At 43.7% G+C, this 24108-nt stretch overlaps 1 pseudogene; it reads left to right on the top strand.

Moving 5' to 3' along the window:
* The first annotated feature begins 22985 nt into the window (after window positions 1-22985).
* On the top strand, window positions 22986-23865 carry LOC118521955 (putative protein BRICK1 pseudogene; annotated as a pseudogene).
* The last annotated feature ends 243 nt before the right edge of the window (window positions 23866-24108 follow it).

Here is a 24108-nt window from a genome sequence, read left to right as displayed (position 1 = left end):
GCACCTCTCTCTCAACCTCTTTCTCTCTGACAAGTAAATAAATATAATCTTTTAAAAAAATAAAAATAAATAGAAATAAATAAAAAAGAAAATTCAGGGGGGAAATGCTTGTTAGAATAATTAATAAGTGAATGAATAAAGAAATGAGTGTGGCATTGGGGCAGGAGTACATGCCTACCCAATGGCCAAGAAGAAAGACACACACATACACACATCAGAAAGCTGATAGGTGGGCGCCTGGGTGGCTCGGTCCGTTAAATGTCTGCCTTCGGCTCAGGTCATGATCCCAGGGTCCTGGAATCGAGCCCCAGATCAGGCTCCCTGCTCAGCGGGGAGTCTGCTTCTCGTTCTTCCTCTTCCCGTGCCCCTCTTCCCCCATTCATGTTCTCTCTCTCTGTCTCAAATAAATAAAATCTTTTAAAAAAATAAAAAATAAAAATAAAATAAGAAAGCTGATAGGGCTATACAAACTATATGAAATAATCCATATAAAAGACAAAATAGGCCATTATTCTACTGGGGGGTGCAAATGTTAAAACTAACAATTTTTCTCAGCAACATAAAAAAAATAAAGCTGAGGCTTGCCATCTTACAGAGAAATCTAATACTCCTTTGCCTGCATAATCTGTACCTTCATCCTCCAACCATTTTCATTGTTATGCTTATGAATAAATGGATAACTTCATGTAAAAAGAAGAAGTAGTAGAAGGGTTCTGACCAGGTGGGGAACAGAACGAAAACTATATTTAATGAAGATCTATCTGCTCTGCCCAGTGGGTAGGTTGGTTAAGATGAGTAGATACCTGTAGAATGTTAGTCGGGGTGGGAGACGGGAGGGGTCCAAACCCATTAGCAATGCAGCCAGAAAGGAAAGGATGAAGGCAGGAGATACTTGAAAGAAATAGGGAAAAAAAAAACAAAAAACAAAAAACACCAATATTATTGATTGACTGGGTATGAAGGATAAAAGAGAAGAGAGTGGGAAAGATCTTGAGCCCGTATATATGGTATTTCCCATCAGAATGTCAGTATCTTGTCCAGTTGCATCCTCCAAATAAGAGAAATGGTAAATACCATTCTATTCTGATATTCTCCAGAAGTCAGGCACCCTGAACCGTGGTACTAAGACAACTGTCATTGTGAAGGGCTTTGTGTGGCTTTGTGTTCATGCAAGAGGAGAAGAGATGAGAATTACTGCTCGGAGCCCCACAGCCTGGCAGTAATTTATCATGTGTGCCCAGCTGACAGCTGGGTTGTTTGTCTTCCATATAAACCTTCTATCTCCCACACTGGACCAAACAGAGCTTCAGAGAAGTCCCTCCTCTGGGGCAAAATATGTTCATGCCCACTAACTGACAGAATTAAAAAAAAAAATGCCAAGTTGCCATAGGAAAAATACCTACCTTCTTTTGGACAATGTCCCCCCCCACCCCCCGCCCCGCCACCTTGACCAGTACTCCCTGTACCCATTCAGGTCTGGATTGTTGCCTGTGGCAAAAAGTGCTGGGAGTCCACCCAACATCCGTCTCCTCCCACCATGCTGCCCTTACTTAGTAACAGAATATGTGCGGTCTAACTAAAAGATTACATTTCCCAGACTCCCTTGGAGCTGGCTCCATGGTGGGTATGGCTTTTTTGCTCTTCCCCACTGTCCTACCCCCTGAAAGTCAGAGAAGAGGACTGGAGTTCCAACAACTTTCCTAGACCATGAGATGACACTGGAAATGGCAACCCCATGCTAACCCCATGCTAACAAGATAGGGCAGAAAGGTAGGGGGCCCAAGTCCCTGAAGACAGTCCCATTGCCATGACAACTTGGGGCTGCCTATCATTGGTGTCTATTATCAAACATTTAGGCTAATTGCATCTGCCCCTGTTGAAAGGACCACTTCATAGATTTGGAAACTGAGTCTCAGAGAGTTTTAAGAGATTTACCCAAAGTCTTATGTCCTATTGGTGACCTGAAACCAGTCCCTGGGTCTTCAATGCTTCTGCATCAGAAGGACTTAACAGAAAAGTCCTAGAGGTAGCTTTCAGCTGCAGAACACCATGCATCAGCTTTGGTTGTTTTTCTCTCTCATCATGCCCTGAGTTCCCTCTAGAGGAGTCTTACCACCACACATAGGTGCTTCCCAGCAAACATCAAATGTCTGTTCTACCCTATGAGAAAGGAACTTATAAACTGTACCACCAAGAGGTGAGAAGCCATAAACCAGTGTTATAACCATAAAGTTCTGTGGCTAAGCTTCAGAAATCAGGGCAGACCTTCTCCATCCACACCAGAAAAATGGGAAGGCTGAGCAGTCTCTTCAGAAGGAAAAAGAAGAGATGTCATCAATAGAGTTTGTAACTGTCCCATTGACTGGGCCCTGAGGGCCTTTCACTTGTTCTTAGAAAAAGCCACAGCAACAACAAATTGAGTACCACACACCCACTGATCCATCCAAAAACAAGGACTTCAGCCTATGGTCCAAAATCCCAGACACTAAAATCTTCAGCCTTACTAATGGAATACCTCCATCTTTAAACATTTATTGTGTTGTTTTGTACAAGGCATTCTCTCTACTTGTTTGTTGTGATTATAAAACAATTATCAAAACAGCTTACATTTGTGTTTATTTTCTATTCTGTCTTCTCCCTTGACCCCGTGTTTTCCTCTCCCCCAAATTCATTCATTTCAAAAAAAAATCTGTTGAAGACATATATGTTAAAAAGGAGTAGGAGAAGAAAGAGAAGGGGAAGGAGGAAGAGGAGAAAGGAGGAGGGGGAGAATAAGGAAGAGGAGGAGGAAGGGGGAAAGGAAAAGTCCTACTCCCATTTGTGCCACGGGTTGTAGAAGATCTGGGAATTGACCCTACTTGCAAGCTAACCAGTTAGGCTGCCACCGTTTCATGGATGCTAACAGAAGACACAAGATTTGTAGGTCAGAGAGAAAGGACTTTCTTACTCAGTGCAAGCAGCATGAGCCCCATGTTTGCATTGACTCCCCTTAACCCCCAAGCCACAAGTCCCATGAGGGAGATGCAGAATAGCCCAGATGGCTACTGTGCCCGCAGTGGGTTTGCATCTTAGCTAAGGAACCCCAATCTTAGAAAACCCCCAATCTTATAACGGGGCTGCTAGCAAACCTGCCCAACCCTTGCCCAGAAGGAGACATTTTTCTTATACCGAACAGGAAACAATGCTACCCTCTGCCCCAGAGGGGGATATTGTGTCTTCTAAGGCTGTTTGCTATACAAACATTCTTGAAAAGATAGTCCAGCACAAAAGCTGTCAGAAGACATGCAGAAACATGAAGGACCCATGAAGAATCCCAACACTCTTTTGCACACTCTCTCATGAAACCATATTACTTTGCTTCTTTTAATGCTACTTTCAGTTTGGAAGTAAACCTCACAGTGATTTTTTGATGAATATCTCTCTCCATAAAACCATAAGCTCGTGAAAGTTGTCGACACTTGCTACTTTTGTTCCACCTTGCTCAGCTCCTAGTAAGTGTCTGGCACACTGTAGGAACTCAACAAATCAATGAACAGCCTTGCTAGGGGCAGCTGGCAAAATGCAAAGTGCCCCGTTTGATGTTTGTCCGTGACATAAAGCTAGAGGGGCTTAAAGCATGGATATGAAATTTGCATCATTATCTGGCAATGTCTGCACAATCCTGCCTTTCTCCCTTGGTTTTTGGTGTTCTCTCCATCAACATAGCAAAGTACAGAACAATCTTTTTTGAGGGTTACTTAGGAAACTTATTCATCTTTAATTTGAGCAAACCATCATCTAATTAAACAATTTAGATTGAATATGCTAATGCAGAAGATCTTTTTTAAAAAAGAATAATTACAAAGGGACTTCAAGAGGATAATTACAAATGAGAAATGTTGAAACTGAATGAAATTTCTATTTTCTTTAATTACTGAAACCCCCTCCTAACAAGATCCTGAAACCATCTATATTTAAGTATTGTATGCCACAAGGGTCTCTCCAGGCATCAGGGAAAATATAATTAAGTTATTGGTGAGGCATTGCCCCCACTCCTTGTCCAGGCATGCAAATTGAGGATTTTCTGGGCTTCAAAATGTTACTCAAACTATTCCACAAGACCTAGTCCTCAATTAGGTTCCCTGGAGGGAATGGCTGGACCCTCTGACCAACTGCAGTCAGCAACACAATTGCTCTGCCTTTTTTTTTTTTTTTTTTTTTTTAAAGATTTTATTTATTTATTTGACAGAGAGAGACACAGCCAGAGAGGGAACACAAGCAGGGGGAGTGGGAGAGGGAGAAGCAGGCTTCCTGCCTAGCAGGGAGCCCGATGTGGGGCTCGATCCCAGGACCCTGGCATCATGACCTGAGCCGAAGGCAGCCGCTTAACCGACTGAGCCACCCAGGCGCCCCTGCTCTGCCTTTTTTTAATAAGCTGAAAAAATTCCCAGTCTTCCGACTGGGAGTAAAATTTCTAGAGCATTGCTTCTACCCAGTCCCTAGGGATTTCCTCAGAAAGGGCACTAGGGAAATGGTCTTTCCAGAAATCCTGACTCAGTCTTATGTATCAATTTTTCTCAAAGTACAATCTGGGGCTTCTAGGGCTTTCCTAATGGCTGCAAACACATATAAAAATACAAGTCATTTGTTTAGATACCAGAATGGTGTTCAATTCAAAAAACTTCCAATATTTACTTGCATCAGAGGACTTCCTAAAAATAATCCACTGAGGGGCGCCTGGGTGGCTCAGTCGGTTAAGCATCTGCCTTCAGCTCAGGTCAAGCCCCACATGGGGCTCCCAGCTAGGAGGGGAGTCTGCTTTTTCCTCTACCTCTATCTCTGCCACTCCCCTTGCTTGTGTTTTCTCTGTCAAATAAATAAATCTTAAAAAAAATAAAAAATAAAAAAAATAATCCACTGAGTGAGTTACTGAAGGTGACTGAGGTTTGGTATTCAGAAATTTAAATTAGCAGATCACTACAGTTTATAAAACACACTAAGTCAGCATTCTGAGAAGTGTGGCTGCCATGCAACACTTGGAAATATAACGAAGACTCTGCTGTTCAATCAGTGATGAGCATGCTGTACTGTTGCCGAGGGAACTAGGGAGACCCCAAGCCTGAAGCCTCAACCCAGCCCATCGCCAAGATGTTGTGGAAGGCTCTTGGTCTCATCACAAGAAAGAATTTAAGGGTAGTCACAACACACACAGCTTACAAGCGACACAAGCAGGAAAGATTGTGAACTCTCTAGACGTGAGAGCAGGTAAGCTTGAGAGAGTGCTTCACACCCTGGGGTTTGCATTTCTATCTTTTATTGACAGTTGTTAACTAGGGGGTAGAATATTCATCACTTGGAACAGGGGTTTCTTGGGAGCAGGGTTTTGAGCCTTTTCTTCCTTATTTGGTCAGCGGTTTCCTGTCATGGCACCCACCATCTTGGCCCTGTCAAATTTGATCCGACTTCTTGTGGAATGCTGCTGAGGACAGGCCTCTGACTTTCCAGACAGCTGGTCATGACTTCCTCTTTGCTGGCCCCCAGCTATCCGTTAGAACTTAACTAACTGCCTTCAACAGTATTAGGCACCATCAATATTGCTTTTAGTTGTAGCAGAGTGTGATGAAGAGGAGCAGTCAGCTTACCTGGATTTGAAATCTGGTCTCTCCTATACTAAGAGAGCATAGGAGGTGTGTGAGCTTGAGAACTGATTTAGCTTCTCTCTGTGTCTTCATTTCCTGTGTGGAAAGTGGGAATAATAATAATACCCACCTCATGGATTTTGGGTGAAGTAAAAGACATAAACCATGCAAAATGCTCAGCAGAGTCACTAGTGATAATACTTGATAAATGGAATTGTAAATACATGACTTTTTCCCTTACTATAAGATGTGGGGTGCCTGGGTGGCTCAGTCGTTAAGCGTCTGCCTTTGGCTCAGGTCATGATCCCAGGGTCCTGAGATCGAGCCCCGCATCTGGCTCCCTGCTCAGCAGGAAGCCTGCTTCTCCCTCTCCCACTCCCCCTTCTTGTGTTCCTGCTCTTGCTGGGTCTCTCTCTGTCAAATAAATAAATAAAAATCTTTAAAAAAAAAATTACCATAAGATGTGATGTTTTTCATGCTTTTGTTGTATAATTTCTGCATTGTTGCCATTTTCCTTTTAAATAATTGCTATGTTGTTACATCTTAGTCCTGCTCATTTGTTCTACCAGGTTCTCTTTCCACTGGGAAGAGAGAAAAGTGGCTCTGAAGGCCGCTGGTCCAAGGGTACCACCCCTGTCCCATCTGCCCCACACTGATGAGCAGCACCGAGATGCCTGTGGTCTCCTTCTGTGGGCCCCAGAGGCCAGCCCAGGAGAGGGAGCAAGCTGAGCACAAAGGTGACAGGCCGGCAGCGCATACTCACAGCACATCCCATACACTCTGTCCTTAGGACTTGGAACCAAGTGCCAGACAGATGTCAGCACTGGGAGGAACCAGAGGAAGGTCCTGATAAAGGCCAGAGGCATCAGTGTGACTTTGGCTTCAGAAAGATTCTGAAAAATCATTCCTTTTTATTTTTGTTCAGGAAGATTCACTGACACAGCTTTTATTTAATTCTACTGTCATTCAAATTACCAGCTTAAAACTTGGGTTCAGAAAGGAAAAAGTCCTTAGGTTTCCTTCCCTGTCTTGCTTCCTCATGAAGACCTGCACAAGATAAGCTGGAGGCACCGCAGCTTTTAAGTTCAGGAAGATCTGGTTTCAATACTAACTATGCTACTCTCTTGTTATGAGACCTAAGGCAAGTCACCTCACCTTACCAGGCCTCCATTTCCTCATCTGCAAAAAAGGAATAATAAAGCCTGAATCATAGGATTGCCATGAGGATTCAATGGACTCATGCATGTGAAAACAACTAGCCAACACCTTGCTGGCCCACTGGAAATGTTATTTTTATGCACACACAACATGCATGTACACAACACTCACACTCATTCACTATGTCCTGTCAGTTTCATCTGATCATGTGACTGAAACTGGTTCATTCAGAGCTGATCAAGCCCATGCTGGAATAGTGTCCCAGACTACCAGGATGCTGAAAGACAGGTGAAACCGTGGATGAGATCCTCCAGAACCACATTCTTCCCTCTTACACAGAGCCATGCTAAGGTGATGAGGCTGACTGTTCAGCCAGCATAGAGCTGACCCAGGCGATGAGCAGCAATTCCCAAGAGTCCCTGAGAGGCTGCACATTGTCCTAGTCTTGCCACCCCCACACCAGGCACTTCTCTTCCTTCAGAACTGCTTTCATACCATTGAGCTCATCCTTTGGAATACTCCCAGGGGTGATAAACTTTTATCCTTCTTGGATGGGTACGATTTTTAAAATTGTTTATGTTGAGATGATTGTTGATTCACATGCTGTCATAAGAAATAAGGCAGAGATATTCTGTCTACACTTTACCCAGTTTCCCCTCAATGGTAACATCTTACAAAATCATAGCACAATATCACCACCAGAGTACTGACTTTGATATATTCAAGATACAAAACATTTCCATCAGCACAAGGATGCCTCATGGGGCCCTTTTTTTTTTTTTAAGATTTTATTTATTTATTTGACAGAGAAAGACACAGTGAGAGGGGGAACACAAGCAGGGGGAGTGGGAGAGGGAGAAACAGGCTTCCCACCGAGCAGGGAGCCCAATGCAGGGCTCGATCCCAGGACCCTGGGATCATGACCTGAGCGGAAGGCAGAAGCCTAACGACTAAGCCACCCAGGTGTCCCCATGGGGCCCTTTTATAGCCAAACCCACCTCCCTACTACACCCACCCTCTCCTTAACCCCTGACAACCACTAATTGGTTATCCATTTGTATAATTTTGTCATTTCAAGAATATTATATATATGGAAGCCTGAGACCTAAGGCTTAGAAAGGTTACAATATGTAACCTTTAAGATTGGCTTTTTTCATTCTTCAAAATTCCCTGGAGATTTACCCAACTTGTTGCATGTATCAATACTTTACTCTTTTTACTGCTGAATAATATTCTATTAAAGGGTTGTACCACAGTGTCTTTAACCATTCAGCTATTGAAGGACATCTGGGTAATTTCTAGTTATTAGCTATTATGAGTAAAACTGCAACTAACATTCATGTATAGATTTTTGTGTGAACATAAGTTACAATTTCTCTGGGATAAATGCACAAAAGTGCAAATGCTAGGTTGTATGGTAATTATATGTTTAGTTGCATTAAAAACTGCCAAGTGGTTTTTCAGAATGGCTGTACCATTTTACAGTCCCATCAGCAATATATTAGTGATCGAGTTTCCATGAATCTCCACCAGTCGCTACATTTTATTTTAGCCATTATGATAGGTGTGCAGTGATATCTCACTGTGGTTTTAATTTGCATTTCCCTAATGGCTAATGATCTTGAGCATCTCTTCCCTCTCTCACTGCGTCTCTCTCTGGCTTACTGCCATCTGTATATCTTCTTCAGTGAAATGTCTGTTCATGTCTTTTGCTCATTTTCTAAATGGATTGCTTGGGGGTTTTATTGCATATAATTTTTTATTAAGTAATTTGAGCTAAGTGTTATGAATACCTTGAGTGGTGTCTCTGAGTAGTATCATTTTGTGCTGCACCAAACACACCAATACATACATACACACATACAAACTCACACACACAACCAAAAATGTATCCATAAATCAATGAGCCTCCTTTTCTTGTAAAGATCTCAAATGGGCTCAGAGAAGTCACCAGAACATACTGCTGAGGTTCTCAACATTTTACAATCATGGATCTCCCTATGAATCTGATCAATATAAAAGACCCTCTCTCCACAAAAACACACATACATGCAGAATTTTACCTCCAATTTTATGGGATTCCTGGGGCCATTGAAGCCAGCAATGAAATCCAGGTTAAGAAAATCTAATCTAAAGAACTCCACACTCACTTAGAAATTAGAGCTTCAGAGCAGGTGTAAAACTTCCAGCAGTGGACATCAGTTTCCTGTGAGTGGAAATTATGCAGTTGCTCGTTACTGAGATGCTCAGGCCTGCCTCCACATCTGACTCAGAAAGTCTGACGTGGAACCCGGAAGTCTGTATTTCCTCCAGCTTGCAGGCTAGGGCTGGGAAGCTCAGCTGGATTTGGCAAACTTCAGTATCCACCATCCTTCCCTAATAAACATTTTCCTTTTACTTAAAGGACTCAGGAAAGGAGATTATACAATCTCCAGAGTGTAATTCCCTTTTCAGTGAAAAAGGAATTTTCCCTTTAGACTCTGACCTAAATATGTTCAGGATGTCCCTCATCTCCTATTCTCAGGACAAATGCATCTTTAAAGTGCCACCAAGGACACTTTCAAGTCCTGAAGGCTGGTTTGGAGGCAGCTCTCTAGGCCTCACTCTCCTGAACCAAATCCCTGCAAGGTGCTTCCAACTTTCGCCATAATGTTCACTTTGCAAAGTGAGCAGTTGGGTGCTCTCTGCTATATCCTGTCCTGTAAAATCCCACCCACTGGTTAGAACACCATGCCGAGCAACTCTCAGGTTACCTGCAGATATCAGTGAAGTATGCTGACTCACCTCAGATAGATATCAATGAGGTGTACTGGTTTACCTGCACAGAGCTGTGGGGTGTATTGGCTTAGGATCCATAGTCACCAGTGAGTTCTAAAGGTCAAATCCCAGCTGGTCTCAAACCCCAGTTATGCCGTTAACTAGCTGGGCATCCTTAGGTATATATCTTAACCTCTCTGAGCTTATTTCCTTATCTAAATGAGAACAATAAAATACCACTAACCTCACACAGAAAGTTGAGAAGATTGGATGAGACAATATATACACAGTTCTTGGCATAAATGGGACACTGGATAAGCATTAGTTCCCCTTCTTTTCTGTGGACATTGACTTAATGGTATCTTTCCACCTGAAGTAAGATTGCCCTAAGCTCTGGGTGGGTTAACCTGCTGCTCTGCTTCTCTCCCCACAAGGAGACCCCTTGCTCGACATACTTCTTTTTACTTCTCTGGGACACCTTGCAGTACAAGGCTGGACTCTCTTCTCCCTTAGTGTTGAACTGCATACCTCCCTTGAACAGATCGAGGGGGACTTTTGGAAATTCGTCTTCTCAGCCTTCTGCTAATAAATTCTTCAGCAGGACAGAGAGCAGAGGTTGTAGGCTGTGAGTCAGGGGGCAAGTTGGTGCATTCACAACTTAATCATGCCACTCCTCCAAATTGGCAACATCGGCTGTCCCTTTGGCCCAAAGGGCATTATTTCCCCTGACAGCGACCAAAGTAGAATCTTGAAAGACGGGAACCAGACTATTCCAGAAAGCAGAGATTACTCACACATGTGGATCCCCCAGGCACCAAAGAAAGCTCCAGCCACAGCTCCCCCGCCCCTGCCCTGTTCACGTGTCATGCCCTGCTCCAGCAATATTATTCTCCTTGACTTAAATGCAGAATAAATATTTCCTCTCCTCTGCTCATGTGTATAGCTCTTTACTGGGTACAAGGACTCCACATTCAGCAGCATCCTTGACATCTCTCAGATGGCAAGCCCCTGAAGGTGGCTTGAGAGGTTAAAGCCTTGGACTCCAGTGCTAGACTACCTGAATCAAAACCCAGCTCTGCCTCTCTCTAATTAGGTAACTTTGGGCAAGTCACTTAACCTCCCTGTGCCTCAGTCTCCTCATCTATAAAGCAGAAATGACACCTACCTCATAGGGTTATTGTCAGGATTAAGTGGTTAATATGGCAAAGCACTTAGAACAACGCTCAGCATCTAACAAAACACTATATGCATAGTAGCTTTACTACTATTACAGTATTTATTACCAGGAACTTGACACCCACAGGAAGGGCTGATGATGACAAGAATAACAGGACCAGGCTCTTTGTGGCCCAATCACTGCTTCCTGTGCTGTTGCAGCTGCTGATTCTGATTCATCTTATTCCAGGCCAGGCACTCTGAAGACTCTGGGAAAACAATCTCCTCTCCCCCACGCACCCTTCAGTAAGCAGAGAGTTTAGGGGTGGCATCATTTCTGCAGAATCTGAAATGATTCAAAGACCCAAAGGCAGTGACATTTCTCTTCACTCACTTCCACTGAACTTTCTAGGTCCTGCTTTGGTGTTCTCCTAGGGGTGTGGGCATAGTTTATCACTGTCCATTAGCAGTTGCCCACTTAAAGCACTTCTATATTTGCTGCTACCCCCTCTCCATTTTGCAGCCTGCCAACATGGTAGTGAAGAAGACAAGCTCGAAAGCGAGATTGCAGAGGTTCAAACACGGATTGTGTTGCCTCTTCTCTGTGCCTCAGTCTCTGTCTCTGAAAAAAATGCATACACACAATGTTGCCTCCATCATAGGGTGGTTAGGAAAACTAAATGAAACATTCCATATGGACACTGAGGTAAAACTCAGTGCCTGGCACATAGTGGGTACTCAACAAACGTTGGCTCTGTTATTTCCTTTCTCCCATCCTCACTCAGTCCCAGCTACATTCATGCAGAATGGGAGCTCTTTGATTTTGATGCCAATATGAGGCAGGATCATCACTCCATACCCACTCCCCCAACATACACACACACACACACACACACACACACACACACACACACACACACGCGTGCCGCCTGGGACAGCCTTCAGAGGCTGGATGACTCCAAGCAGAGACGATGCTGAAGGGGGTGCTAAGGAAGCCCAGCACTCCTCTTTTTTCTGCTCATAAGTGACTGTTTGGAGCTGGCATTTCTGGGGTGGTGGAGGGGGAGCCAGGCCCTTGCTGAATGGGCTCTCATGATAGGGTCTATATCTCACATGCCCCTCACAGGGGTCCACAGTGCACTGCGACTTAGATCAGCTGTTGTTTTCCAATTTCTTCAGTTGCCCACCTGCTGTCTAAGCTAATTTAATAGCCTCCATAGCACTGGGGAGCCGGATGTTCAGATGTTCACAGGAGTGCAGAGGATGCTCTGAGACAACCCAAGTGAGGAAAGTTAGCACTGATACAGCCATACATCCAGGCTTTAAATAAAATAAGCACATAGCTTGCAAACCCTAGAGGTTCTTCCACTAACATCCGATTAGCAAACGTTTCCCTGTAGGGAGTATCTGCCTTTCCACGCCTTCCTCTGAAGTGATCCATAACATTAGTGAGGGAATTCAAGACGGTGCTTTCTGTGCCCTGGTGGCCAGAGTTCTGTGTTCCTGACTGGGAATTGGAGGGTGTGGGGAATGAGTGTGTGTGTGTGTGTGTGTGCACATGCCCCTATTAGGGAGAGGATTGGTGACAGGGAGTACTAATAAAAGAAGCATTAAAAAACAGTAACTCTCCTTTCTAAGCACTCATCATCCCCCAGCAGTACCCCTTTCAGCAGCCCATGAAGATATTTATCCAGGACCCTGTCTCCCTCTCTTTGGGGATATAGGACAGATGATGTGGAGGAACTTTAAAATGGCTGCTCTGGCCATGAAAAATCTGTCCTGCCAGCAACATAGATTCATTTTTACTCTAATTGTCTTCACTGGGCAAATATGCCTCAGGCTTAGGCTCTACTTTATATTTCTCTATGACTTTTCTAGAGTCCTTTAGGCTTGGTTTTTCTGTGTGGAATGGTGTGTGCCCGTAGGTCCCCTCCTCTTTATTCTGACTAGATGAACTTTAAACCTAGCTCTTCTACTCATTTCCCCCTACCCCGAATCCATGGACATTTCTCCCTCTTTGGGGGGCTCCCAGCTTGCCTTGCTTGTTTGACTCTCTTCTGCACATGCCTCATCCTGCCTGTAAGACTGAGTTCCCAGAAGGCAAAGGCTGTGTCCTCACTCTTGTCTCCCTCCCAGCATCAGCACAGACCAGGACACTAAGAAGATGTTCAGTGAATTCAGTGCAATGACCAGTTTCTGTTGCTCTTGTCCTGATGCTTTTATTTCCAGAAAAGTCACTGCTCCTCCATTCCAATATACCTCTCTGACCTACCCATCCACCCAGTCATCCCACTCAGAAACTAGGCTTCATCCTTGAGGTCTCCTGATAATTCAGAATAGTCTGGGTTGTGCCATGGTGACAAATCAAAATGGCCTAATCAGAATGATTTAGTTTTCATTTATACTACATGTCCATCATGGATCAGCAGAGGGTTGATATATATTTCATATATCACTTCTAATTATAGCCCAAGAGACAGAATTAGTCACAGGCCCCACCTAACTTCAAGGAGACTGGAGAATTGTACGAACAAGACAGAATTTTGAGTGACCACCATTCACTCAAAATGTCTGCCATCAGAAATCAGTTGCATTTCTATACACCAACAAGACAGAAGAAAGAGAAATTAAGGAGCCGAAACCATTTATAATTGCACCCAAAACCATATGATACCTAGGAATAAACCTAACCAAAGAGGCAAAGAATCTGTACTCAGAAAACTATAGAATACTCATGAAAGAAATTGAAGAAGACACAAAGAAATGGAAAAACGTTCCATGCTCATGGATTGGAAGAACAAATATTGTGAAAATGTCTATGCTACCTAGAGCAATCTACACATTGAATGCAACCCCTATCAAAATACCATCAACTTTTTTCACAGAAATCCTAAAATTTATATGGAACCAGAAAAGACCCCGAATAGCCAGAGGAATGTTGAAAAAGAAAACCAAAGCTGACAGCATCACAATTCCAGACTTCCAGCTCTATTACAAAGCTGTCATCATCAAGACAGTATGGTACTGGCACAAAAACAGACACATAGATCAATGGAACAGAATAGAGAGCCCAGAAATGGACCCTCAACTCTATGGTCAACTAATCTTCGACAAAGCAGGAAAGAATGTCCAATGGAAAAAAGTGTCTTCAACAGATGGTGCTGGGAAAACTGGACAACCACATGCAGAAGAATGAAACTGGACCATTTCCTTACACCACACACAAAAATAGACTCCAAATGGTTGAAAGACCTCAATGTGAGACAGGAATCCATCAAAATCCTTGAGGAGAACACAGGCAGCAACCTCTTCTACCTCAGCCGCAGCAACTTCTTCCTAGAAACATCGCTGAAGTCAAGGGAAGCAAGGGCAAAAATGAACTATTGGGACTTCATCAAGATAAAAGTCTTTTGCACAGCAAAGGAAACAGTCAACAAAACCAAAAGACAACCGACAGAATGGGAGAAGATATTCGCAAATGACACATCAGATAAAGGGCTAGTAACCAAAATCTATAAAGAACTTATAAAACTCAACACCCAATGAACAACTAATCCAATCAAGAAATGGGCAGAAGACGTGACCAGACATTTTTCCAAAGAAGACATCCAAATGGCCAACAGACACATGAAAAAGTGCTCAGCATCACTCAACATAAGGGAAATACAAATCAAAACCTCAATGAGGGGGCGCCTGGTGGCTCAGGCATTAAGCATCTGCCTTCAGCTCAGGTCATGATCCCAGGGTCCTGGGATCCAGCCCCACATCTGGCTTCATGCACCACGGGAAGCCTGCTTCTCCCTCTCCCACTTCCCCTGCTCGTGTTCCCTCCCTCGCTGTGTCTCTCTCTGTCAAATAAAATCTTTAAAAAAATAAAAAAAACCTCAATGAGATACCACCTCACACCAGTCAGAATGGCTAAAATTAACAAGTCAGGAAACAACAGATGTTGGCAAGGATGCAGAGAAAGGAGAACCCTCCTACACTGTTGGTGGGAATGCAAGCTGGTGCAGCCACTCTGGAAAACAGTATGGAGGTTCCTCAAAAAGTTGAAAATAGAGCTACCCTATGACTCAGCAATTGCACTACTGGGTATTTACCCCAAAGATACAAATGTAGTGATCCGAAGGGGTACAAGCACCCCAATGTTTATAGCCACAATGTCCACAATAGCCAAACTATGGGAAGAGCCAAGATGTCCATCAACAGATGAATGGATAAAGAAGATGTGGTGTATATATATATATATATGTAGCAGCAAGCAAAAAATGGAATCTTGCCATTTGCAACGACGTGAGTGGAACTAGAGGGTATTATGCTAAGCGAAATAAGTCAATCAGAGAAAGATAAGTATCATATGATCTCACTGATATGAGGATTTTGAGAAACAAGACAGAGGATCATAGGGGAAGAGAGGAAAAAATGAAACAAGACGAAACCAGAGAGGGAGACAAACCATAAGAGACTCTTAATCTCAGGAAACAAACTGAGGGTTACTGGAGTGGAGGGGGGTTTCTGGAGTGGAGGGTTTGGGGTGGCTGGGTGATGGACATTGTGGAGGGTATGTACTATGGTGAGCGCTGTGAATTATGTAAGACTGATGAATCATAGACATGTAACCCTGGAACAAATAATACATTATATGTTAATAAAAAAATTTTTTTAAAAATGTCTGCCATATTTCCCTCTGCCCCCAGCTCCCCACCTCTGACCAGTCTGTCATCTCAATGCCTATCCACTCCACCTTCCCCATTTCTAGAAAATATGTCCATTACTTCCAAAGACAGTGTTTATTTCAAGATATCATCGTTGCCTTCAGTGTTGACCCCAACCCTAAGCTCCTCTCCCACAGCAGACATAAGAGTCTTAAAACACAAATCTAAAAAGAGACAGACTCTTAACTATAGAGAACCTGATGGTTACCAGAGAGGAGGTGGGTGGGGGATGGGTGAAATAGGTGATGGGGATTAAGAGTACACTTATCTTGACGAGCACTAAGTAATGTATAGAATTGTTGAATCACAATATTGTACACCTGAAACTAATATAACACTGTATGTTAACTACACTGGAATTAAAGTTAAACACACACACACAAATCTAATGATGTCAACCTTCACTTAAAACATTTTAACAGAGCCGTTTACCTACACAATACCCCAGTTAGCACAACCCAAATGCCCATCCCACAACTGCTCTGCCTACCTGTGCAGGCTCATCTCCTCCCACTGCTCAAGGTCAAGAGCAGGCCGAAATCCAGTGCAACCCGTGTGCCAAGCCTTGCTCTCTGGTGATAGGCTGCATCTCCTTGGGGGAAAAGGTGCCCCTTTCTCCCTGTACATCTATTTCTAATTCAGACAGATGTACTGTATGCTGACCAAGCTGCATTTGCCCAGAAAGCAGCACATTGTTCTGTCCTACACAAAGGGACTGGCTAGCAACACAAACTACTAACAGTTCCCCAAATTCGGCACCCCATTTCTCACCTCTAAGCATTGACACAAACTACCACTCTGCCCTCAGTGATCACCCCACCCCACCCCACCCCATCCTGCTGGCCTCGTGTATTCTTAATCCTTGAGAACCCTTCTGACATGACTTCAGATAGTCCCAGTCAGAGGTAATCATTTCCTCCTGGTCTTAATTTGGGTTCCTCCAAAAGCAAGCCCTGAGACAAGGATTTGGTGCAGGTGGTTTATTTGGAGAACGATCCCAAGAAACATAGATAATGGTGAGAGTGAGATAGTAAAATGAGAAAAGCTAGTAACATAGGTTAATGTGTAAGTTACTACCATTGACGACTGTGGCTTATTCCCACAGGGGAACCTCTGAGGAGCCACGAAGAATATGCTTACCAAAGAACATGGAAGCTGGAGTATTTGTCTACTGACTCCTGTTCCTCATGGCTTAAGGGGTGTCTTTGAGAGCACCAAGTCTCTTGCATGTCTTGGCTCTCCTGAATGAGCTGAGCAAGCTCCATGTTACTGGAAAAAGCCATCAGGCAGAGATTCAGGCATCTGAGGTGGCTCTTGGCTCTGTCCTCAGGGCTCTCAGCCACACACTGAGGCATTCTTTTCCACCACAAATGGCTTGGGTTTACAGTTGAGTAGCTTTCTCAGCCTCCTTCCAGCTTCCTTCCTTCCTGCATCCAGTTTAAAGAAGTCTCTTTTCATTTTGAATTACCTCTGTTCATTTCATTTCAAGTTAATACAATTCTTTTTTTTTTTTTAAGATTTTTTATTTATTTATTTGACAGAGAGAGACACAGCGAGAGAGGGAACACAAGCAGGGGGAGCGGGAGAGGGAGAAGCAGGCTTCCCGCGGAGCAGTGAGCCCGATGCGGGGCTCGATCCCAGGACCCTGGGATCATGACCTGAGCCGAAGGCAGACGCTTAACGACTGAGCCACCCAGGCGCCCCTCAAGTTAATAGAATTCTTTTAAAAAATATATGTTTCTTGGGGCACCTGGCTGGCTCAGTCAGTAGAGCAAGCAACTCTTGATCTTAGGGTTATGAGTTCAAGCCCCACATTGGGTGTGGAGCCTACTTTAAAAATAAATAAATAAAATATTTAAAAAAAATATGTTTCCTATGGGATGCCTGGGTGGCTCAGTAGGTTAAATGTCTGCCTTTGGCTCAGGATCAAGTCCCACTTCAGGCTCCCTGCTCTCCGTAGGGAGTTTGCTCTCCCTCTGCCCCTCCTCCCACTGGTTCTCTCAATCTGTCTTTCTCAAATAATAAATAAATAAAATCTTTAAAAATATGTGTTTCTTATGTATCAAGTTATATTCCACTCTATTGGACAAATGCCACATCCAATTTCTTTCTCTGATAAGCCCTTTTCTACCTTGTGCCAAGCTGCTATAGGATAAAGCTCATAAAAATCTTAGAAGCTCTGTCTCCAGCCAAGAACACCTAAGAGTCATACCATTAACATCTATAAGACTATAGACACACCTTTAAGTACTTCTAAATTCTTAACACCAGGTTTTAGTAACACCCTTGACTTTATTGTTAACCTAAGACAATGTTTTACTGCCCTGAGTTTGTTCCTTTCCCTAAGACCATTTCTTACTTTGAGGTCCTTCTGCAGGCTTTTGGTTGGGTCCTCTATATTTCTTCTAAATTCTGCTGAAAAACTTAACAATTCCCTCTCTACCTTATCATACACTGCTAAAAGAAGCCAGTTGGCAAATTCAGTATTCTTCCTGGGTCTCCTTAACCAAATCTACCAGTTCATTAGGTATATTTTGTGTTTTCAAATTACTGCAGACAACAATGTTGCCAAACTTCTCACCACTACATACCATGTGTTGCCTTTTCTCTATCCCCCAATATCAACTTCCTGACTGTCCAGATTTTCTCCCTGAGACCCTTTGAGCCTCTGCCAGTCCTAAAATCAATGTCGCATGAATAATGTGGAATAAGGGCTCGATATTACAGATTAGACCTTATGCAACTGTGGGAGAAACTAGTGAAGTACAAGTCCAGAAGGGGATAGGAGAATCAGAGAAAATCGCTCACAGGGACTGCAAGAAGAAGCTGGTGGAGAAGCCTATGGAGGGCTGTTGGCTGTGTATCTGGGGGGCTGGAGTTGCTGTAGGTCAGCAGGACCAGCAGGCAGAAAAGCTGGACATGAAATGGGGAGAGACGGGAAAACTTGCAACCCATAAGGACAAACCTGAACCCATAAGACAAACTAAACCCACGTGTGTCTTTCATCACCTCTTCCTCAAAGACATGGTTCCCTCACCACAAAGATGCACATACATCTGGTTCAGGAGACTAAAAGACAAGATTCTGCAGGTGCCAGAAGATCTGCAGGCTCAGCTGCTGCCCCACGTCAGCAAGGCAAGCCGCAGATCAGGACCACATGCACGACCCCCAGAGCACACCTGCTGCTGTTCAATTCTGCCTTCCAAACCTCATGCAAATTTCTCTCATCCTCAGCCACAACCCGCAACCTGCAACCCGTAACCATGCCAGGAAGGAAACCTGAGAACCACAGATCCAGCTCACCTAAGTCAACAAAGTATAAAAGCACCACAGAGGCTTGAGCTCATGGGTCCTGTCTTAAAGAAAGCACTTAATAAATGTTAAATATTCATTCGTATTCTTACCACCTAGCCCAAAGCTCAGCACATAGCAGGCTGGTTTAAAAAACTTGGTTTAAATACCAAATTGATAGCTACTCCTTGTTCTCTAAAACATTTCCCTCAATACAAATTATGTCTTTCTTTCAGTAAACAGAGAAAAATCTTCTGCATCAACCTAATATTTGATTAACCTCCCTCTTCATGGGACAGTTTATTGCTTAAAACTAAAGCCATCTGCATAGTACTTACTCCCCAAAACACCAGCATTAAAATTCATTCAAACTTAGCAATAAAAAGAAAGATGATCTCATGGTGTTACCATTTTCAATGGGGCCTGAATGAGAGGGCAGGATCCATGCTTGAACACTTTCTCTTCATTAGCACTTCTGTTCCTGCACTCATCTCTGAGCCCCACCTCTCTGACCCTACTCAGACAAGGGGAACTGAGTGATGAGGTGATAATGAGGAGAAAATGTCCTACCCGGTTCTGGGACTGGCTAGTTCAAAGCAGGACCATATGGATGAGACTATACCTGGCTGTTTTAAGAGCTTTCTTCATTTGGGAAGCAGCATGATGAAAATTCATCATCATAATGAAGAAGAGGAGGCTGCAGCAGCAGTGAACATAGGTAAGAGTATAGATAACAATGTCCTAGCTTGGGCTCACCAGACAAACTCAGATTCTTGCTACAATAGGTTCTTTAGAGAATCCTAGCATTCTCTCTGCAGCTCAACAACAATGACTACATGACTGTATTAAAAAGGAAGGAAGGAAGGAAGAGGAAGGGAAGGAGGAAGGGAGGAAGGGGAGGAAGGGAAGGGGGGAGAGAGGGAAGGGAGGAAGGAAAGGAGGGAGGGAGGAAAGGAAGGGATGGGACAGAGGGAAGGAAAGGAGGGAGGGAGGGAAGGAAAGGAAGGGATGGGACAGAGGGAAGGAAAGGAGGGAGGGAGAGAGGAAAGGAAGGGATGGGACAGAGGGAAGGAAAGGAGGGAGGGAGGGAAGGAAGGGAAGGAGGGAAGGAAGGAAGAAGAAAGGAGGAAGGAAAGAAAGAAAATAGAAGGTAAAGGCTTTCCCCAGGACACAGCAGGTGAAAGATCTTTTCATACCCTAACCCATAAAGAGGCCCCAGGCTCATGTGATTTATTTAAACTCCATTCCAAACTGTGATGTTTTTAATGAGAAAGTTCATAATTGTTCTTTGGACAGCACTGATTCTCCAAGGCATGTAGAATGTCTATAATATGTAAGTGCTTCCCTAGATTCCCAGACCTAGGCTTGAGAGAAAAGCAACACACAAAAAAACACTTGTTCTTTCCAAGGTGGCTCCCCCTAACAATATAGGGGTTCTGATAGTGAAGAGGAGGGGAGAAGGAAATTTTGGTATGGAAATAGCAGTCTGCTGTAGCCCTGAGAAACACTTTCAGAAAGACTCCCTCATGTTTTTCAGATAGAAGAGGGCCCCCTCCACCTGTAGTGCCTCTGGCCAGTTTCTGATTCCATTCTCTATGCTCCCCCCCATATTTACTGCCCCTGCTTACTACTCTCCTTCTTTCTCTCTTCCCACTGACTTCTAGCCCCATCTGCCCCTCTGCCTCCAAGATGTTCCTATTTTATTTGGCCTTTCTGCAATCAAATGAGGCAAAAACATTATCATGACTTAATTTTTAGACAAAGAAACTAAGGCCCAGAAAAGATAGATGACTTGCCCAAGGTCATTCCTCTAACTTGCAGCAGAAGCAAGACTAGAGAAAAACCTGGCTGTTTTAAGAGCTTTCTTCATTTGGGAAGCAGACTCTTAGGATCTCTTTCTTCCAACTCTTCTGAAAGGACCCTTACCCACTAATGAGTCTGTATGTGAGGGTACATGTTAAAGGAAGGACAAACCTTTTCTCTGACCCACAATTTAGCATTGAACATGCCTTGAACATGATATTCTTCCAATATCATAAGTGCATGTGTCTCTACGTTATAAGTTACACTGCTGAAGAGTTGTGATCCCATGGATGGTCCACAAGAACACCCCAATCTTGAAGCTCTAGCGAAGTTCCCATATATCTCTAAAGGAATTATTTTTTTTTTCTGTTTTGACAGATAGTGTATTATGAGCAATTCATGAATTAATTTTTGCATTGACTGTGTTGGCATCTACCATATCCAAGATTCAGTGTCAGTGACACAAGAAGAAACAAAATGAATGGTAAGACATGGTCTGGTCCTTGAGTCTACAATGTATTTGGGAAGATGTCTGAATAGAAAAATTAATTCTTAGACAAGGCATGACAGACAGATGCTCTCAATGCAGAGAGGATTTCAGTTGATGAAGCAATATTTCTGCAGGGAGTCATTAGTAAAATGTTCATTGAAGAAATGTAATTTGAATAGGGTCCTGAATGATGGGTAAGATTCTGGTAGATAGAGATGTAAGACAGATCCCTGTAAGCAGAGAGAATAGCGTTAAGTAGTGGCCAGAGTTAAAAAAAAATCAAAGAGAAAAGCAAACACTGCAATTTGGTAGTGGTGTTAGAGTATTGGGAATACAGTGGGAAAGTAGAACCAGGAAGTGAAAAGCCTTCAATACCAGAGTCTGAGGTCTGGAATTTTTCCCACAGACAACAGTAAGTCATTAAGGGTTCCTGGATAGGGTGATGGAGCTATCAGAGCAGTGTAAAAGCCACTGTCAGAATCCAGGGCATGACACTTTCTGCCTCGCATGCTCAGAAACTCGGAACTCATCAGTGGATCAGAGTGAGCTAGAATCAGGAAAACCAGAACGCCATTTATTAACTCACAGTAAGAAAAAGAAATGTTTACCCAAGTAGGTCAAGATTTTCAGGTGCAAACAACAGAACCAACTCCAGCTAGTTGAAACAAAAAGGAAAATGGTTACAGATATTGTGAAATTTACAAAACTTCCAGGAACCCAGAGCCAGTGAATCAAGCTCAGAGACTCTAGAGCCAAGATAAGAACCCACATGGCACTGCTGAACCACCCAGAGGTAAGTCCCACTGGGGGTGTGGATGCACAGCACAGCTCGCCCAGTAGACACAGAGCAACCACAGGGCGTGCCAACCACAGGATTTTACTGCAAGTAGGTTTGCTGCTGCAGCTGCTGCTAAAAAGCCCAACCACTTCCTGCCCATCTATCTAGAAAAGTAGATTCTGAATGTGATCTTCCTTTTATGTGGTCCTTTCCCCGGTGGAACCTGATTAAATGTGGCTTGGAACACAAGGATGGCTTGGAATGCAAGTTTTCCTACCTCTACTGTTGGAAGGTGCAAATCTCAATGAGAAAACCACCAAAATGTAAGAGAGGGAGTTCAAAAGATGTAGGATGGCAATGATTATGACAAATATCCTCTGCACAGCATGATTGGGAAATAGGTTTATCTTGTGCCATCAGAAAGTCCTAGTTCAACATGAGGTTAGAGAAAAGGAAGTCCTATGTATGGCTTGAATTTTTCCATTGCTCTAATAACCTGTTAAATTCAATGCCACAATTCATTCATTCAATAATGCACATTCACTCATTTGGTTTGCCCCATACCACGTGTACTCCACTGAGCTCTAAGGAGGAACACTACTACCCTCCCTTTGTCAGCCTTCTTTAGGGACATTACCTTTTCTTCCTTTTTTCTTCCCTTCCTAGTCTGCCTCCCAGGCCATGTCTGTTCTTTTATTTTCCTTCTGCAACCCACAGAGCTAGTATAATCTTTCTGAACTTGGCCTGAAGAGAAGAAAGAGCATTTTTCCTATTAGCATATACATCTCCCGGGCAAAGAACTTGAAATCACCTTCCACATGCCAGAGTGACTCCAACTTTGACCACTCCTCTCCCAAAGCACCAGTAATAACCCCAACTCCCTGCAAAAGCTATAACTTTAATAAAATACAGGTCACACATCAGACACCAGTATTGCCAGAACATGCAAACACATACGTACTCTCTGTCACTGATAACTCATAAAAGAAAATGAAATTTCCAACAGTATCCTTCCCATGGGTTTCCCAAGGAATTCCCTGGGGAGAGGGGAAGGAGCAGGTTCTTAAGCACCCTCAACACTGCTGACACAATGTGCAATGTCATGGGTATAATCCTGATCCCTGGAGAATAACCGGGACATGCAGTCTTTGTGTCATTACTGAAACACAGTTGAAGGACAGGTGATGAGAGTGGTGAAGAAGATACATATTTGGGTGGCTCCTCGTCAGGTGGCAGCCATGGTGGGTCAAGAGGATCCAGTGCAGCGGGAGATTCACCAGGACTGGGCAAACCGGGAATACATAGAAGTCATCACCAGCAGCATCAAGAAAATTGCGGACTTTCTCAACTCGTTTGATATGTCTTGTCGTTCAACACTTGCAACACTAAACGAGAAATTGACAGCCTTCGGAGAATAGAGTACATTGAAGCACGGGTGACAAAAGGCGAGACCCTCACCTGGAACTACACCATGCTGCTGCTGGGAAGCTGCTTTACGGGATACAGGCCCACGTGGGAAAGGCCCCAGCAGCCTCAGCTCCTTCCTCTCTCCTTAAAGAGCAACAGGGCTTATTCTTGTTTTTCTTTTTCAAAAGCGTGGCCTTTGGGCTCTGCCGTGTACATTGGTTTGAGATGTGGCATGTGGGAAGACGTCCAGGGGAGCTCTTGGAACCAACATTAAGCATTTTATCTTTTTAAGTAACATTTTGTAGAACTGTTCGTCAGTGTATTTGAGGCGCTCTGAGCCAAACGCCTGGGACTCTTTGTCAAGGTCCTCCCCACCTCTCTTTCTCTCTCTCTCTCTCTGACTTTCCTTACAGCTCTCATTGCCTCTGCATTGATTCTATAAACAGTCTTTGTCTCCTTTCCACCTTTGGTGGGGGATGCGAGGCAGTCCTGGCTGAGACACTTACGCCCTGGCAAGGTGGCCACCAGAGAATGTTGTTCCTAACCCACCAGTTTCTTGTCCTTTTGGGGAGGTCAAGGCCAGGCCCCCACTTGGCTTGAAGGAACATTTTCAGAATTTTCTTTTTGTCACTTGGGGTGTCTTTGCCTCTCATATTTCCCTAATAAACTCCTCAACTTTAAAAAAAAAAAAAAGATACATATTTGAAGGCCTGCTTCTGTCTTTACTGACTATATGACATAAGACCTCTTCCCGCTCAGTCTCAGTCTCCTCCTCTGTAAAATGGGCACGAGATTCCTAGCTCACAGAGTTGTTGTGAGACATAAATAAAGAGATCTAAGCAGAGCACCTTGTATAGTAGCAAGCAAATGGTACCCAGTACTATCCTTGCTGTTGCTGGTGTTTTATCACCATCACCTTTATTATTAAACCAAAGG

This window comes from Halichoerus grypus, chromosome 14, assembly GCF_964656455.1.
Source record: "Halichoerus grypus chromosome 14, mHalGry1.hap1.1, whole genome shotgun sequence".
Lineage (NCBI taxonomy): Eukaryota > Metazoa > Chordata > Mammalia > Carnivora > Phocidae > Halichoerus > Halichoerus grypus.
The sequence above is the reverse complement of the archived record's forward strand: the minus strand, read 5'-3'. Positions and strand labels throughout refer to the sequence as shown.